The sequence below is a fragment of the Capsicum annuum genome, unplaced genomic scaffold, assembly GCF_002878395.1.
Source record: "Capsicum annuum cultivar UCD-10X-F1 unplaced genomic scaffold, UCD10Xv1.1 ctg4876, whole genome shotgun sequence".
Lineage (NCBI taxonomy): Eukaryota > Viridiplantae > Streptophyta > Magnoliopsida > Solanales > Solanaceae > Capsicum > Capsicum annuum.
Window position 1 is genome coordinate 47,326 of NW_025856489.1, and position 18,043 is coordinate 65,368.

An 18,043-nucleotide genomic window follows, 5' to 3' on the forward strand; every position below is an offset into this window, starting at 1 on the left:
TAAACAGCAAAAAATTTAAAAGGATAGCATTCAGCTTTACAGCATAATCAGAGTAAGACATACCATTGATAGTCACCATGTCTTGGATCATTGCAAATAGCAACCATCTGAAACATCCGGGAATGCTGCTTTAAGTGCTTCCTCAGGCTGCTTTTGACTACTGGTAATTTCTTTATCCTGTTCAAAAAGGAGGTGGACATAAACAACTTAGTTTGTGTCTAAGCCTTAGCAGCACTGTTTAGGGATGACACTCTTTACGAGGATGCTATATTATGAGATCATGACTTACCTTTTCCATGGTTGATATTGTCCTTAAAGATATTCCTACCGCACCGAAAAATCTCCTAGATGTTGCTCTGAGAATATCTGTCTAGTGTTACGACACCATAACAAAAATTACTTTAAGCACTCCTACATAGCATGTTGCTGAAGATATAATAAATTAAAAAAAGTGCAGCCTCTTTAAAAGCTTATGCTTTTAGATGAAATGGTTACACACTACAACATGATACCAAAGCAAGTAGAGGTCCAATGTTCAAGTTTCACCGCCACGAGTTGTCAAAGACTAAAAAAACCATGTGTTTGGCCCATTCAAAAAGAATCATGCCCACACGTGAAGGGGCATGTGGAAGATATAATTAAGGAAATAAGATGGTCACACGCATCAGCACATCTAAAGGGAATAGATGAAAGTACAATGGAACATTAAAACCTTGAGAACAATTTAGATACTTGAACACACACAAGGGAGTTCTAACAACTTCAGATGTTAGAAGATCATAATAGTTTGCATCTCATTTGACAAAAGGTTGTACAATAGTTTGCATCTCACAATAGTTTGTACAAAAGGTGTTCAATTTACTATCCAGAAAAATCATCTCACTCTCTTCTTGTTTTTTTGGTCCGGCAAAAGTAATTGTAGTATCCCTTTTTCTTCTTTTGTTTGTGCTACTTTAGTCTTCAGTCCGTTCAAAACTGTTTACAGCCTTTTTTCCCTTAAATTAGCTTCTACTGTGGACGCTACATTATTTTTGTCTTGCCCACAAGACAAAAGATTCAGAAATTTCTAGGTTCCTCAGCTGTCTAAATTCTTAAAATTAATTGAACCTTTTAAATGACACTTGTGCAGTTGTGCGGGTCAACTCTAACAGGTTGGTGAATAGATTAGTCGAGTTGGGCACAAGTTGGCCCAAACCTCACACAATTGTTGGAAAGAATTAAGGGTATCTGAACCAATATATTTTATTTCATTTATCATGAACCACATTACAAACTTGACCAACATCCATAAGGTAGATACTGAGCACGAACAAGATTCAGCCACATTACCATAAAAAGTAATAAGGGTAGACATAAATTGACCCAATTGGGTCACGGTGAGTTTTATACAGAGACAGACCATTCCCATTTCCCAGTTTCCATACAACTGGGAATTAAGCTCAATCTGTGAGCTGTACTACCAATCAAGAACAACAGAAACACACCCGACAAACCACAATAAGCTTAACTAAGCTGTAGATAAAACAAAAGGTCAGCTAACTTTTCAAGAAAATAATGTTCAAAAAACAAACTCAAATCCCAAGTTCGAAGTTAGTCCCCTAAGCATAGATAGTACAAAAACATAGTAAATTGCATTCATGCTTTTGTCTCAATTACTAACTGCTCAACTCAACAACCACCCCTCACTCCGCACCCAAGGGTGTGGCCTAGTGGTTCAATGAAGTTGGGTTGAGCACCATGAGGTCCCAGGTTCAATTTCCAACAGAGACAAACACTAGGTGATTTCTTCCCATCTGTTCTATTTGTTGCTAGTGGGAGGTGACAGGTATTCCGTGGAATTAGTCGAGGTGCGCGCAGGTTGGCCCAGACACCACGGTTATCAAAAAGAAGAAAACAAAAAAGAACCACTCCCAACAACCCAGATAGATAAAAGCATCAATCAAATAGCTAAAAGCATTAATAATAACATTATCCCATGCAGGAAACACTAACTACTCAATTCAAAGAACCCCAAACCCCAACTCCAAATAGCTAAAAGCATCAATTTTCACATTAAAAAAGGTCAACAATAACATTGTCCCATAAAAGAAACACTAACTACTAAACTCAAGAAAAACCCACCCATCAATAGCTAAAACCATCAATGTTCATTAACAATGTTCAACAATATCAATAATATTATCCCCAAAGATACAACACCAACAAAAAAACCCATCAAGAAAATGAAATAGAAGCTGAGTAACTACAACTAAATTGCATTAATACTTTATCACAATTACCAACTACTCAACTCAAGAAAAACAAAAACCCACCTACCATATAGCTAAAAGCATCAATTTTTCATATTAACAATCACAATAACATTATTCCCCTTTTCTTCAACCAAAACACAAAATACAAAATGAGATTACAAGCTCACTAACTACAAGTAAATTGCATTCATACTTTTATCTCAATTACTAACCACTCAATTCAAGAAAAACCCACCTCCCAAATAGCTAAAAGCATCAATCTTTAACAATTAACAGTAACATTATCCCCTTTTTCATCAACCAAAAAGAAAAATATATAAATAAATAAACAAATAATTTCAAGAAAGTGAGATAAGAAGCTTACACGTATTGAAGAAAAAAGGTGAGAAATTGGTGTTTATCAGAAGCTTAGTAGAAGGAGGCGCAGTTAGTGTAAGCAATGGTGGAATTTTAAGGGACAAAGCAAAGCTGCTCATTACTATAAATGCTTTCTTTCTTTGGGTTTTTTTTTGAGGTTTTTTATTTTATCTTTCTTTTTTTTTCCCCCTATAGTATACTATTTGTATTGTGTTTGGTCTTCTTGTTGTATTAGGGTTTTTGCAATTTTGGCCCTTTTTTTTTTTCTTTACATTTGCCAACAGGGGTGGGCATGGTGTGGTATAATATTTGAAATTTTGGTACGATAATTTTGATATTCGATTTTTAAAAATATTATACCATTATCATACCATATTAATTCGGTATGATTCGGTATTTTGACGTTTGGTTTCGGCATTTTGCGATATGATAATCGGTAACTATAGTTTGTTTAACTTTGACAATATATACTCGTATACTAGAGTATTATTACTTCGACTTTTCAAAAGCATGTCTTAATTGTATCATAAAAATGCATTACACGTGTAGAAATATTAAAAAAGATGTACAAACAATTTCTTTTATTAGTCAATTACACCAAAAAGACATTTCAATCAAGATAGAGTAGCGAAAGTTTCAAAGTCTAAATATTTTTATACTAAGTTTTTTTTTTTTGTATATATATATATAAAAGTTACTTATGTAATTATATATACTTCGGTATGTCATTTGTACATACCGTATACCATATCATATACCAAAAAGAATTAAAATATATACCATACCAAATACCATAATACCAAAAACCACAGTATCAAAAATTTCTGTTCGATTTGGTAATTCGGTATATATCATATCATGCCCGTCCCTATTTTCCAATGAGAGAATGATATGTCATCATGTCACTTCTTTTGACCATGTCGACTTCGACTAAATTCACGAGATATCTGTCATCTTATGATGATAACAAAACTCATGAGATATCTGTCATATTCCAACAGCAATAAAAATTATGAGATATCTATCATCTTAATTCCATTGGTAATAGATATCAAGTGTTCATTAAGGCTATGATAAATATGAAGAATCACCTGGCTTTTTTTTTTTTGGTTGAAATTTGAATTTGAAATCTCAAGTTCGAAAATTACTTCACTGACCACTAGGTCGCATCATTGACGTTGTTGGAAAAAATTTATTTGCCCAGATACGATTGATATTAGTTGTTTGAAATCAGCATTTAAACATGTGGTTTAAGATTATATTTGAAATTGTGATTTTACATCTTAAATTCTCTAAAATAAAATAATTTGAAATTTTAAACCATGATTTTAATTCTTTTATAATATAAACTTGATCGACAAATTTATATTTTATATAAAAAAAAAAAGACTCGTCATTTTAGGTGCAAAAAAAATAAAATACTCACGTTAGGCGTGAAGAAATTGTTTGTATCATGTGACAACATATAGTAAAGAATAACTAGTTATTATTATTGTTGATTGATAAATTTGTATAAAAGGCATTTCATGTGATTAGCCATATAAGACACGTGTGTCTATTTATTCAAAAGAAAAAAAATTGTAGTTTAAGTGACTGTTTAGCACACTCAAAGTTGAAAGGCAAAAGACCAAGTAAAAAGGCATATTTATGTGTTGTGACTTTTTAAAATTACGTGTATTTAAAAATGTCAAAATGGAGATACGTGTTTTATCGTTGTGATTTCTTATAATTATATTTCGATATATTGTTTATGAATTGTGGTTTGCTCATTGGTAGATTGTATAAGCATTAGAAAAAAATTGATACCATTGACAACTTGTAAGATTTTCATGTCCATAAAAAGAATTACAATTTAGCAAAAAATTAAATTGCATGTTCAAACAAAATCTTTAAACTTTGAATCGTAATTATCAATTGCATATCCAAACTGATCGTAAACACTAACGAGTCTTTTGGTGTGAGTATAAAATATAACAGTTTCGGAATAAAATACAGAATTATTTTATTTGATATTGATTAGAGGTATTAGTTAGTTCCGAAATTATTTTTTCTGCCATTTATAATACAGTGAATGACACAAATTGTTTTATATACATGTCAAAATAACTAATATCGAAATAACTTTTTTCCAACGAAAGAAAGGCTAATTTTTTTAATAGAAGTTGGTGTGCAAGGCAAGTTCCATGTTCATTTTTGTTTGACTAGCTAGCCAATGTCCAATATTCATTTGAATTGTTGAGTATTGACTCCCTATAATATTCTTAATGAAATGTAAATTAATTAATTAAGAACTTCTTTGTTTTGCCTCATTGTGTAAATGTCCTACTTCCTATTAAAATAATAAAAATTGTTAGGCTTGGAATTATTTTAGTGAATTTTAACAATATAAGTTAAGACATTAATTAATTGTTCACCTAAATAAACTGTTTCTATTGACAGTTTGATAAGATTTGAACCAAATAATTAATTTGTTCATCACAATGGCGAATTCGAGATTTAAGGATAGTGGGTGCTTTAAAAAAAATTGAAAAAAAAAAAATCAACTCAATGAGGTTCGAACCCGGGGCATCCCTTCTAATGGAGAAGCTTAATGTCGACCTAATTGTCAATGCACCCAACCAACTTTTTGTTTTAGTGGGTGCTTTTATATTATATACCTATTTTCGTATATTTTCTATGTAATTATACCTATTTCGCGTCGAGTTTAGTGGGTGCCGGAGCTCCCCACGAATGAATGTAGGTCCACCCCTGGTTCATCATTAACCCCTTTCACTAATTTTTATTTTACGGTTTAGCAATCATTCTATAAAAAATACCTTTAAGTGTTGGTAGTACATTATTATCGCATAGAACTTCGAAGAGGCTCAAATACAATATATAACATTATTATCGATAGTCTCATTTTCTTAGATTATTGATTCAAAATACTTAATGCTTTTTTTTTGTTAGAATAATCTGTGCATCGATCCTCACCTTCATGTATGTTTTATCTGATATGTTGCACTCTGTGTACTTCGTATTGGTCTTACTCAAACGAGAAATCTTTAGGCTCCAGGATTCGTTTCGAAAACTTTAGTCTAGCGTTAACTCTGCTATGTATCTCGTCAATCAACACAGTATTATTAGTAAATAACATACATTGTGGTAACTCTCTTAGAATATAATGTGCTACGTCATCCATCCCCACGATAAATAAAGACATGCTAAGTTAATTTATGGTATAACTCCATATCAATTGAAAAGAGAGTTTCAAGTTCTCTCCCATTATTGGCACTCGAGTCTTGAACATATCGTACATATCCGTAATTAATTTTTTAATGTATGCTAGAATGCACACGTCTACAACAACAACATATTCAGTGAATTCCCACCTAGCGAGGTCTGGGGAGAATAAAATGTACGCAGTTTATACCACTACCTCCGAAAAATAGAGAGTTTGTTTTCGATATACCCCGGCTCAAGACACAATGCACACATCTAAACTTCAAAAATATTCATTAAACTTCAATTGGTGCTTTGTCGTATGTTATAAACCAAACAGGAGAACCCAACCCAAAAGACTAGTCTAATAGGTGGGAGAACTCATTTGGCTTATAATCCCCTTAGCATTTTTCTATTTTTTCAATGTGGGACAATTAGTTCATAACAATCGCCTCCGCTTGAGAACCAACACCTTGTTGGTCACGACTGACACCCTTTTTAGGTTCAGGCCACCACTCCGAGTCGTGGCTCCACGCGTGGATCGATCCTCGTTGGTCATGGCTGACACCCCTCTTGGGTCCAGGCCACCATTACCAGCACACAAGCCACCACTACGAGTCACGGCCCAACGCGCGGCTCCCTACACATTTGGCTTATAATCCCCTTAGCATTTTTCTATTTTTCCAATGTGGGACAATTGGTTCATAACAATCGCCTCCGCTTAAGAACCAACGACCTTGTTGGTCACGGCTGACACCCCTCTTAGGTCCAGGCTACCACTCTGAGTCGTGGCTCCACGCGTGGATCGATCCTCGTTGGTCATGGATGACACCCCTCTTGGGTCCAGGCCACCATTACCAGCACACAAACCACCACTACGAGTCACGACCCAACAAGCGGCTCCCTACACGTGGATCGATCCTCGTTGGTCATGGCTACTCCCAGTTGGTCATGGGCTGACACCCTTCTTAAGTCCAGGCCACCACTTTGAGTCACGACCCAACGCGTGAGACTCTCAATGAGAGCACCAATGTTATAAATCAAACGGGAGAGCTCAACCCAAAATACTAGTCTAATCGATGGAGAGCTCATTTGGCTTATAATCTCCTTAACATTTTTTTATTTTTTCAATGTGGGACAATTGATTCATAACATTGTATGGAACCAAATTTCAAAGGGATTTTTTTAATACATTATCTTTATTATTAAATTTGATATTAATTTAGAGTAATTATTTTAAATCAATTCAGTGTACAGACCATTGTTTGTAACGATCCACAGTTTGTTCTTATCCAATTATCCATTGCACGTGCCCAAGTCACGTGACGCAACTAAACATTAATTACAAGTTAGTCCCTTAGATATTAATTATTTTTGTTTTAGTCATTATAATATACCTATTTAAATCCATCTATCAATAAATTGAAACATGCAATTGAATTCTTTTCCATGTGAATATTTATAAACTTACCATAATTATGGTTTATTATATCACTTAATTACTTACGTATTTTATTAACTCAATACTGTTATTCTAAATTTGATACCTATATAATTTTTATCATTTTCTCATATTTAATTGATTCAGTAGAAAAATAGGTTTCTTAGAAATAAAAATATGATGTTTCTATCAAAAGTAAGAAAAATAAATAAATTTCAACAGGCACAAGACTTTCAGTATTCACTTTGATATTTTCATAGTTCAATTATGATAACTCGACAATTGATTTCAATACGATCATCAACCTTCGATACGATATATGTTAATAATTCACTTTTTGATAATTTATGCCCAATCCTACTTACATATTTCATACATAAAAAGACCAAATATATACATTTCAATTAATTGAAATTGAAGGTTAAATATACAAGAAAAAAACTTAAATAATGTCATCGAACTATTAAAACTGACTTATTTATGTCATTACATGTTTCCTACTTAAAAAGATCAAATACATATTTTTCAATTAATTGAAACTGAAGGTTAAATATATAGGGAAAAAATTGAAATATGTCATCAAACTATTGAAAATGACATATTTATGTCATTTATTGTAAGTTTGACTCATTTATGTCACTATCGTTACAGAAAAAATCATTTGTGTAATATATATTTGATCAAACATTACGAGGACCAAACTCATAAATTATCAATACATGAAGGACCAAAACATAAATATCATCTCATTTTCCTCTATATATTGTCTTCCCATAAACCCATCAAAATCATACACACAAAAATATCACTCTGAAAAATCATTCTCCACAATGAAAAACACATCAAAAAATTGCAAAAATAGCCCAAAATCAAGCCAACAAGATGGTAAGAAGGATCGTAGATCGGCTAGTGGAATGAATGGATCACCGAAAAAAGGTGGCTATGGTGGTAAGTTTACATGGGCCGGTGATGGAAGTTATTGGGCCAAGAAGGAAGATGAAAATGTTGTTCTTGTTGATGTTGATGCCAATGACCCGAATTTTGAAGAACCCGAACCTGAACCCGAATGCTGATCCTTGAATTTAGGATTTGATTTTGAATGAGCTAAATTGTTAATGTAAATATTTAATGAATTTGCTAATGTTTGGTGTATGGATCTGTTACCTGTGTTAAACCTTTTGTTTGCTAATCACGATTCAATCTTGGATACGGAGAAAATTCTATTGGGAGTGTTGTCACTTTAATGGTTCCACGATTTGAATTAGTCGGGCTTGCATGGCGTAATGGATGGATCTGCTCCATCCTTAATTAGAGGTCGAGGATTCGATCTTGGATATGGAGAAAACTCTGTTGGGAGCGTTGCCACCTTAATGGCTCTGCACCGCGCGATTTAAATTACTTGAGGCTCGCATGGTGCAGTGATGGACTGCTCCACCCTTAATCAGAGGTAAGGTTTGATCTTGGGTACAGAAAAAATGTTGAGGTCGAGGGTTCGATCTTGGGTACGGAGAAAATTTTATTGAGAGGATTAGTCGGGACTCGCATGGTGCAATAGATGAGGTTTCTCCATCCGTAATCAAAAGATTCGACCTTGGATATTGAGAAAACTCTGTTGAGAGGGCTGCCACCTTAATGATCCTCGCGATCCGGAGTAGTCGGGGCTTGCATGGTGCAGTGGATGGGGCTGCTCTACCCTTAATTAGAGGTCGAGGGTTCGATCCTGGATTCGGAGAAAACTCTGTTGGGAGCGTTGCCACCTTAATGATCCTCGCAATCCGGAGTAGTCGGGGCTGGCATGGTGCAGTGGATAGGGCTGCTCCACCCTTAATTAGAGGTCGAGGGCTCGATCTTGGATTCAGAGAAAACTTTGTTAGGAGCGTTGCCACCTTAATGGGTCCTGCAACATGCGATTCGAATTAGTTGGGGCTCCAATGCGAGCATCGAACACCGAATGAGAAACCAAGAAGAACTAAAAAAAAATATGTATAGTAGTAGTTTTATTTTAGATTGTTGTATTATTTGGTGAGTATGATACTTTTGGATGTGGTTATTTGTGAAATCACAATGTATGTATGTTGTTGTTGCCAAATGTTTTGAGTTTGAGTTTATGGAATTAACAGATAATTTTCGTGTCTAGGGAGTATATAAAAATTATGTAAAATATAGTGTATTAATAATGTTATTCGTAATGTTTGTGTTAATTATGTTTGTATTAATTGTACTTATATTTTTCAGTATTTGATTTAATATATTAAAAATATGAATTACATAAAAAAAATTTAAAATGTTTTTATGAAAATACCCTACATATATTCGGAAAATAATGAGTTTTTTTTTTTGAGTGTTTTTAATCATGTCAATGCATGTATTGGATCCATTACATTATTAATGTCATGAATTTTGAAGTATTAGTAATATTAATAATGTAAAAAGTTAATGCATGTATTTTTTTTTTTAATACACTTTACCAAATGACGCCTAAGTGGGTATGGAAAATAGCCTCTTACATTGTACTACGTTAGGGTACACACCAATTTCTTCAAATTTCATTTGCTATAGAGAAAATGGCCAAAAGCCCCCCTAACCTTTACCCTAAATTCCAACTGCACATTTATACTTTGCGGGGGTCCTATGACCATCTGAACTATTTTAAAGTGGAAGAATTACCCCCCAAAAACTGACACCCAGATGTGTAATGGAAAGTGAGCAACACACACTTGCCATGTAATGCAACGTAATTTCTACGTAATATTATATTTTTATATATATATATATTAAAGACCCATATTTGCAACACAAACCAAGACCCAATTTGCTTTCTTGCAAGTGTCTTCATCAGTTTTATCTTCTTCAAGATTTGGTGATGGGCATGTGGGAAATTCATCGACATCGAAGGATTTGCCCGATGGGTCGGGTGAGACGACCCAGTTTTTCAATTGAGTTGCTCAAACTCTATATCAGGAACAAAAGATGCTAGCTTTATTCTATTTCCGGATAATTACTTCAGAGTTCTTTAGTTGGGTCGCTAATTGCCATTTTGTAATATGAATTTGGTAATGTGTATTGGATATTGGATAAAATTGAGCTGCTTAGAAGTTTTTTGGTGTAACTAGTTTGCTTTTTCTTGGTGTTTATGGTAATTGAAATTCCTCTTAAATAGGGTATATTTGTTCCTGTATAGTCATTGTTTTCAGTTTTCCGGGAAGTGTTTTATGCTTTTGATTTTCTTACAGTAAAACTAATGTGAGGATACAAATGCCAAGTTTATGGTAACATGGATTCTACATCTGTAATTTGTCCCCAAAATGGTAAACCATCTCAACCATTTTCGCAAATTGTATTTTAGCTATTGCACTAATTGTAGAAATAATTGTTAATTTTGCTCTTTTCGATGAAATGAAAGATGACCCATTTCGTGTTTGTGTTGAAATAATTGTTAATTTTGTCATTTTTGATGGAATTGAAGATAGACCCATTTGGGATGTGTGTGTTGAAATAATGGTTAATTGAGATGTTTTTTATGGAATTGCAGATAATTTATTTGGTGTGTGTGGAGCAGTCATGGTGTTTTGTTGAAGAGAAGAAAGGGAAAAGGCATCGTTTCCACCCCAAACTATACCCGAAAAGTCGAAGCCACACCTAAACTATACTAGTAACCTATTACACACCTAAACTATAAAAAAGTGAAACCATTTACACCCTGTCAGGCTACCACCACTTGCATGTGGTGTAGTGTTTTACACGCGCTGCCATATCAGCACCACGTCAGTAAAAAGTATCACTTTTTTATAGTTAAGGTGTGTAATAGGTCACTTATTTAGTTTAGGTGTGGATTCGACTTTTCAACTATAGTTTGGGGTGGAAACGATGACTTTTCCCTTAATGTTTTTAGCCGTTTACTTTTGTTATTTAATAGGTTGGACGCGCCTAAAATAAATGTAACACACGCGCCTTAGAATAGGGGTTGTGGGGAGGTAATAATATCACTTTTTTACAGTTAAGGTGCGTAATAGGTCACTAGTATAGTTTAGGTGTGACTTAGACTTTTCGGGTATAGTTTAGGTTGAAAACGATGCCTTTTCCCGAGAAAAAACAAGAAAGAAAAGCCATGGTGTTAATGAAAGAAAATAGAAAGAAGACAATGAAAAAAATAAATAAAAACCATAAGAAATTAAAAAATTTAAAAATTAAGGGGATAAAACGTCTTCACTCTCTCAAAGAGAGTGCACTACACCTTCCGTGCCACCTAAGCATTTAGGAGGGGAAATAAATCCATTTTAAAATGGTTCGGCAGGGGGGGGGGGTAATAGGTCCCCTATAAAGAATAGGTGTGTAATTGGGATTTTGGGTAAAGGTTGGGGGGCTTTTGGCCATTTGTCCATTTGTGAGATTATACTATAAATATGTTATTATTAGTTTTAGATGTCTCGAATTTGAGCTAAATCCATTTATGAGATTACACTATAGATATGTTATTATTATCTCAACAAATTACGATATTAACAAACAGGTTTCCTAAAGGTAGAAAAAGTTTTTTTTTCCTAGTGAATTTAAACTAGTTGACTAAGTAAATTTTGAAGTCAAAATTATGTATAGTGTTGTTTGATCTATGAAAAGGAGTGATAAATAAATCTCTTCATGTGTGGATCTAAATTAGTCATGAAAATTAAAAGAATTATATGAAATTAGAGCTACAAAAATGGAATAATTTTAGGTAGAAAGTAGTAATATTTGATGTGCAAATTATAGTCATACTTGTACATTCCAAATCTGTTCTTTTAAAAAAAAAAAATAATGTGAATCAAGTACATTAGGTTAAAATTGGATGCAGTGTATATAATAATTTTCTAGAATTATTATATAGGCATGAATTTTGTCTTGTTGGGGATGAGATTCTAGGCACATTTTTATTCTAAATGAACATTAATAGACAAACTTTTTCATTAAGAATTAACTTTTGATCTTCAACAAAATATCACAAATTATAATTATATATTAAAACCAAGATTGTGAAACAATTCATCTAACTTGCTTCATTTATTTTTGAACACATAATAACATTGTGAATGATAAAAAATTTAAAAAGTGCTTAAAAGTTAAAAACACTTAAAAATAAGTCAATTCAAACACTCACAGAGATTCATGTTAGTCGACCGGTAAGGACTAGTGAGGCTTGTGTGATGGCTCGAACAACTCGCCAAACTTCATGTTGTACAGAACGCCACGAGTCTGGAGTGTTGAGGCTCTTGGCTCTCTCGATAGCGTCAGATATACCGGGGAATGAGTTAGATACATAATCATTGTGTCTTGTTGGCGCGTAAATCTGAGTATAAAAGTTGTCGTTGAAATGAATAACGTGATTGTTGGGTAAACGCGAAATAACAACTAAAGTATTTGTGGCAAAATAATAAAAAAATAAATGAAAAAAATGACACCAAGGATATTATGTGGAATTCAAGGAAAAAACCTCGAACCAAGAGGAGCAACTGATATTACTATAGTAAGAATTTTTACACCGTAGTTACAAGTACAACATTCAAAAGAAATAAACCTCTTTTGACTCTTAACTTACTAAAATATCGCTCACTTTAATTTTTTGACTATTTTTTATCACAGTCTGTGGAATACTTTACTGCTCTCTATATGTTTGTTTTTCTCTCTGTTTGGTGAGTCAAACTAATTAGCTGAAGAACTCCTTTTATCGAGAAAGAATGTCCATGCAAACGTCATTGCTTACATACATAGAAATTGCAAGTTAACATTTGCAGATGAGAAAATATTTGTGCCGATTTTCTCTTTGCTAGGAAGTTGAAATTTTTTTCTATAGTTTGAAAAAATTGTCCTTAGCATTTATGGGTTGGATGCCACAGTGATACCATTTGGTATCAGAGCCGTATATATGAGTAAAAAATTGTCATGAAATGAATAACAGTGTGATATTATTTGGTATCAGAGCCGTAAATCTGAGTAAAAAGTTGTCATGAAATGAATAACAACGTGATATCATTTGGTGTCAAAATAAGATTGAAAAATGGAATTCTTACCAAATGTTTGTACCATGTCCTTGAAGGAAGCCCGTCTCATTCGGTCATTATTAGTCTATCCTTCAGCTCTCTCACCTCTCTCACCGATGCACGCCTTTTTTTCGCTCTGAGCGCCTACAAGTCACGTATATGTTAAATCCACGCTCGCAATGTGTGACTGACTCATCTAAAAGCTTAAGATGTTACAGGGAGCGCTCGTGTTGTACCTTTATGTCATCCTTAATTTTTTTGGCGGCTTTTCGAAGTTTTTCAATAGAAGCATACAAGGGAACAAGTGAAATGCCATTATCTGATATTTCACCTTCCAAGTCTTCTGCACTTTTCTGTTTACATGAATATTGAGAATATTAGGTGACATTTCAGTTGATGCTAAATGGACGATTTAACGATACCTAGAGCTCGATCGCGTATGATAGGTAATTGAACGGAAAAACTTCATCGTCTACAAGTCGAAGCGCTACTAAACCCCAAATGCTTGCAACTGTAATAGGCACAATGGGAAAAAAATAGTCTCACAGTGATATGCAAGATGCAACATACGATAATCTGGGAAAAGGCGGAAACAAACCTGCCGTATCCCTATGAAACATCGGGTCTCCAAATTTCTTCATCCAGACAAAGTCATCGTACATCGAGTGGTAGACCGGGTAACCTGCAGTCGAATGTTGAATTTAATTAAAACTTGTTGGTGGCTCACCGATGTGGCTAGACTCTTTAGAAGGTGCAATGCTAGAAGTTTAGCTGCGGTATTATAGGAGGTACATAGTTATTTATGCGGTTTACTCGTTTCTTATTTATGGCTCGATGCCTATATTTTAAGCAGTTTCCGCAATTACAAGCTCTGAAAATGAACTCGACATGCTTTTTTGAAGCAACTACTATCTTGTTACCGTTCCCAAAGGACATGTCAAGCGCAGGAGTGCCAAGTGTTGAACAAATGCCGCGTAATCTGATCCAGCTCCTCCTAATCTCCCGAGCTGCATGAAAAGAGCGAACTGTTAAAAGGTACCGATGAAGATGATATCTCAACTTACGCAAGCCTTTTACCACTCGTACCTTTACTATTGTATCGTTGTCAGAGGCAAGCCAGGATTGGTAAATAGTTTGTGAGGAGTTATCGGGATCTTGGACCTACAGCGAAGAAGTTCATTTTAAAATGAGCCAGAAGATACAACGACTAGTTGTATACAAGAATACGAGTTTCAAAATGATCTCCCAACACTTGCATCCTTCGGGATTTCTTATTTCAAGAACTCGAGATGACATGCAGAATGTTCGCGATGCTTTTGATTCACGAAAAATAGCATGATAGGTGTCTGCCGTCTAGCATTACTTTGATACCATGTTGAAGGGTGATCAGGAGATACCTGCCGAGCAGCTTCTATGATTATATCATCAAGCTGCGGGGTTGCAGAGGCTCGAAAAGGTCCCCCTTGAACTGGACAATCAACGTTCAAGTAGGCGACGACCCTTGCAGCTAGCATTTCCCTATTTTCTTCAACCCACTCTGCCGAACCTATCTGAAATGAGCGGGTTGTTAATGTTTAGTTAATGCCACGTCTGTACTTGTGACGTAAACTTAGCTTGTACACAAATATGCTTATATCCGTGTCTACGAGAAGGGATGAAGGGTCAACCAGGCCATACTCCTCCGCGTCCCAGTTGCATAAGACGATTGTTCTTCGCGGCTTCCACCCTATTTTCTGCAGTTTTTCGAGCCTTTGTGCAATCTGTGTTTTTACAAGCAAAACAGGTTATCAGATCTGTATATGCATAAACATAGTTGAATCACGACATTTTAGGTAAAGGATAGGGCTGTTTCGATGAGAAATAATACCACGAGTAGGGTTGCTGTGCCACTATTCGGATCAACAGCTCCAAATGTCCACGCATCGCGATGATTACCTAATATAACAAACCTGGAAACATCTTCCCTTGAGTGACACAAACATTTTCTAGCAGATTTTTCAGTCATCTTGTTTTTCACTATAAAGTAGTTAGCCCACTCGTCGATATATCATTCAATCAACTACGCCTCAATCCCAGACTAGTCAAGGTTGACTATACAAATTCATTCTATTCTATTAAGACCAGTTTCATTCTGATATCGAAGTATTATACAAATTTTAAGGCTGATGTGAAGTCAAATAACTTATGAAAAGTTAAAAGAGAGGCGTACCGATCAGGCTCTTCTTCTCCTTCTATAACTGCGATAACATTTTGGATTGTGATTATGACTTGCTGTCCCTGCAGAACTCACATCCATTCAACAATCCCAAATTGATTTCTCAGCCAGTACTCCTATTCACGACGACACAGAACGACAACAACAACAACAACAACAAGAACTAGTACTCCTATTCATGACAATACAAAACAACAACGAGAAGAATAACAATGACTACAGAAATAACCACCACTCAACAATCCCATATTGATTTGTAGCCTAGTACTCCTGCTACATGATGATACATAACAACACAACAATGACAACAACAACAACAACAACTATGCCTCAATCCCACACAAGTTAGAGTCGGCTACTCGGCTAAATGAATCCTCACTAACCATATCCCTCCGTTTAAGCTCATCATAGACCTAAATAGAACAAAAGTAAAAAGCACTAGAAGTTCTCTCTCCAGTGGTGGAGCTAAAGGTACGGCGGTTGAGGGGTTCAATTGAATCCCCTTTGTTAAGATTCCTGACTTCGCCACTCTCTATGATGATATGCACAATGACAAATTACTTCTGATGACGACTTAAAAACTTTAGTTTTTTTCTCATATATACTTACTTCATAACTGAGATTTGCTATCGCAGGTCCCGGTCCAACTCTATAAATAGGACTATCTTCTCTTTCTTGCCAATCCACATTCCCAACTTTTCCACCGATAGTCCTTATGATTGCATCTCCATCAGCCCATGAAATCGGCAACGAAGGTATCAATGGTACATTCCCTTCATTCTCTACTTCCTCATCCGACAATATCTCACATTCACCGGTGCTAGGCCAACCCGGTGTTGTAGGATCACCAATTCCATCATACACCGATCCAACTTGAACTCCACTTGGTGGCATCCACTTATCATCCGGAAACCATCTTTCGCCGCCATAGTCCTTCTTATCAGTAAACCATCTTTCGCTGCCGCCACTTGGTGTCTATTCATATGCTGACACAGTTGGTAGCTAACAAAGCTCAACGATTGGAAGATGTTGGGTCTGCATCTGTTACATCTGAGGCTACTAGAGTCGGAGATTTCACGAAGATGAACCCACCTAAGTTTACTGGTACCAAGGTGGAGGAAGATCCACAGGAGTTCATGGATCTAGCAACCTATCAGCTCAAGGACATTGTGAATCAATGGTATGCCGACTGGGAAGATGAAAAAGATGAAAGTGCTGAGCCCACAGTTTGGGGTGAATTTGTGGAAGCTTTTTTTGATCGATTCTTTCGTCTGGAGTTGAGGGAGGCCAAAGCGGAAGAGTTTATGAATCTCAAGAAGCGTAGTATGAGTGTCCAGGAGTACACTTTGACATTTAATAAACTAGCCCGCTATGCACCAAAGTTGACTAGTAATATGAGGGCCCGGATAAGGAAATTTGCATCTGGCCTTACTGATGACCTGGTACTTGAGTGCCACGGGGCTATGTTGAATAAGGAGTTAGACTTTGCTCGACTGACCGTTCATATGCATCAAGTGGAAGAGAAGAAGAAAAATATTGCTGAATCTAAAGAGAAACACAGACAGGATAAAAGAGCTAGATCTGTGGATCAACACCAGAGTTAGCCATAGAGTGGTAACTGGGGTAATAAGTGGTCGAAGAAGAAGAAGTTTTGGAATAATGCACAGTCAGCAGCCAGCGCCCCAGCACCCAGACCACCGACAGACAGACAAACTCAGAGTTTTCAGACTCCTCATGGGTCCAAAGCTCTAGGTACACAGTCTCAGTACAGTGTGGCCCAGCAGCGTTGTACTCGTCCGCGGTGTGAGGCTTGCGGAAGGAATCATCTAAGGAAGTGCTAGTTTGAGGGGAGAAACTGCTATATTTGTGGAAAAGTGGGTCACCTTCAGAGAGATTGTCCATCTGCTGGAGTAAATGTGGGAGGGGGGCTAAGTCCCAAGCCGCCTCTACAGCTCCTTTTCCTAAGGGTGCCCCTTCAACTACCGGAAGCGGTCGCAATCGGTTATATTCTTTGACTAACCGCCAGGAGGCGGAAGCTTCACCAGATGTTGTCACCGGTATGTTACGAATCTTTTCTCGTGATGTTTATGTATTGATTGATCTTGAGTCTACTTTATCCTATGTGACCCCTTATGTGGCTGTTGGTTTCGGGTTTGAGCCCGAAGTTATTGTAGAACCCTGCTCAGTTTCTACTCCTGTAGGTGATTCTGTTATTGCTAGAAAGGTATATAGAAATTGTGTCATATCTGTTCATAGTAGGAAAACTGTGGCAGACCTTATAGAACTGGATATGATAGATTTTGATGCCATCCTTGGGATGGATTGGCTCTATTCGTGTTATGCCACCCTTGATTGCAGAACTCGAAAGGTCATTTTTTCTTTCCTGAATGAGACACCAGTTATATGGGCAGGGAGTTCTGTGGAACCTAGAGGTCACTTTATCTCTTATCTTAGAGTCTCCAAAGGTTGTATGTATTATTTAATTCGAGTAAAAGATTCAAAATTGGAACCTTCCTCTGCAATCAGTCCCTATAGTGATTGACTTCCCAAAAGTCTTTCCCAA

General features: G+C 35.8%; 1 pseudogene; it reads right to left on the bottom strand.

Moving 5' to 3' along the window:
* Positions 1 to 295: 295 nt before the first annotated feature.
* On the bottom strand, positions 296 to 16,544 carry LOC107854601 (annotated as a pseudogene).
* Between the last annotated feature and the right edge of the window lie 1,499 nt (positions 16,545 to 18,043).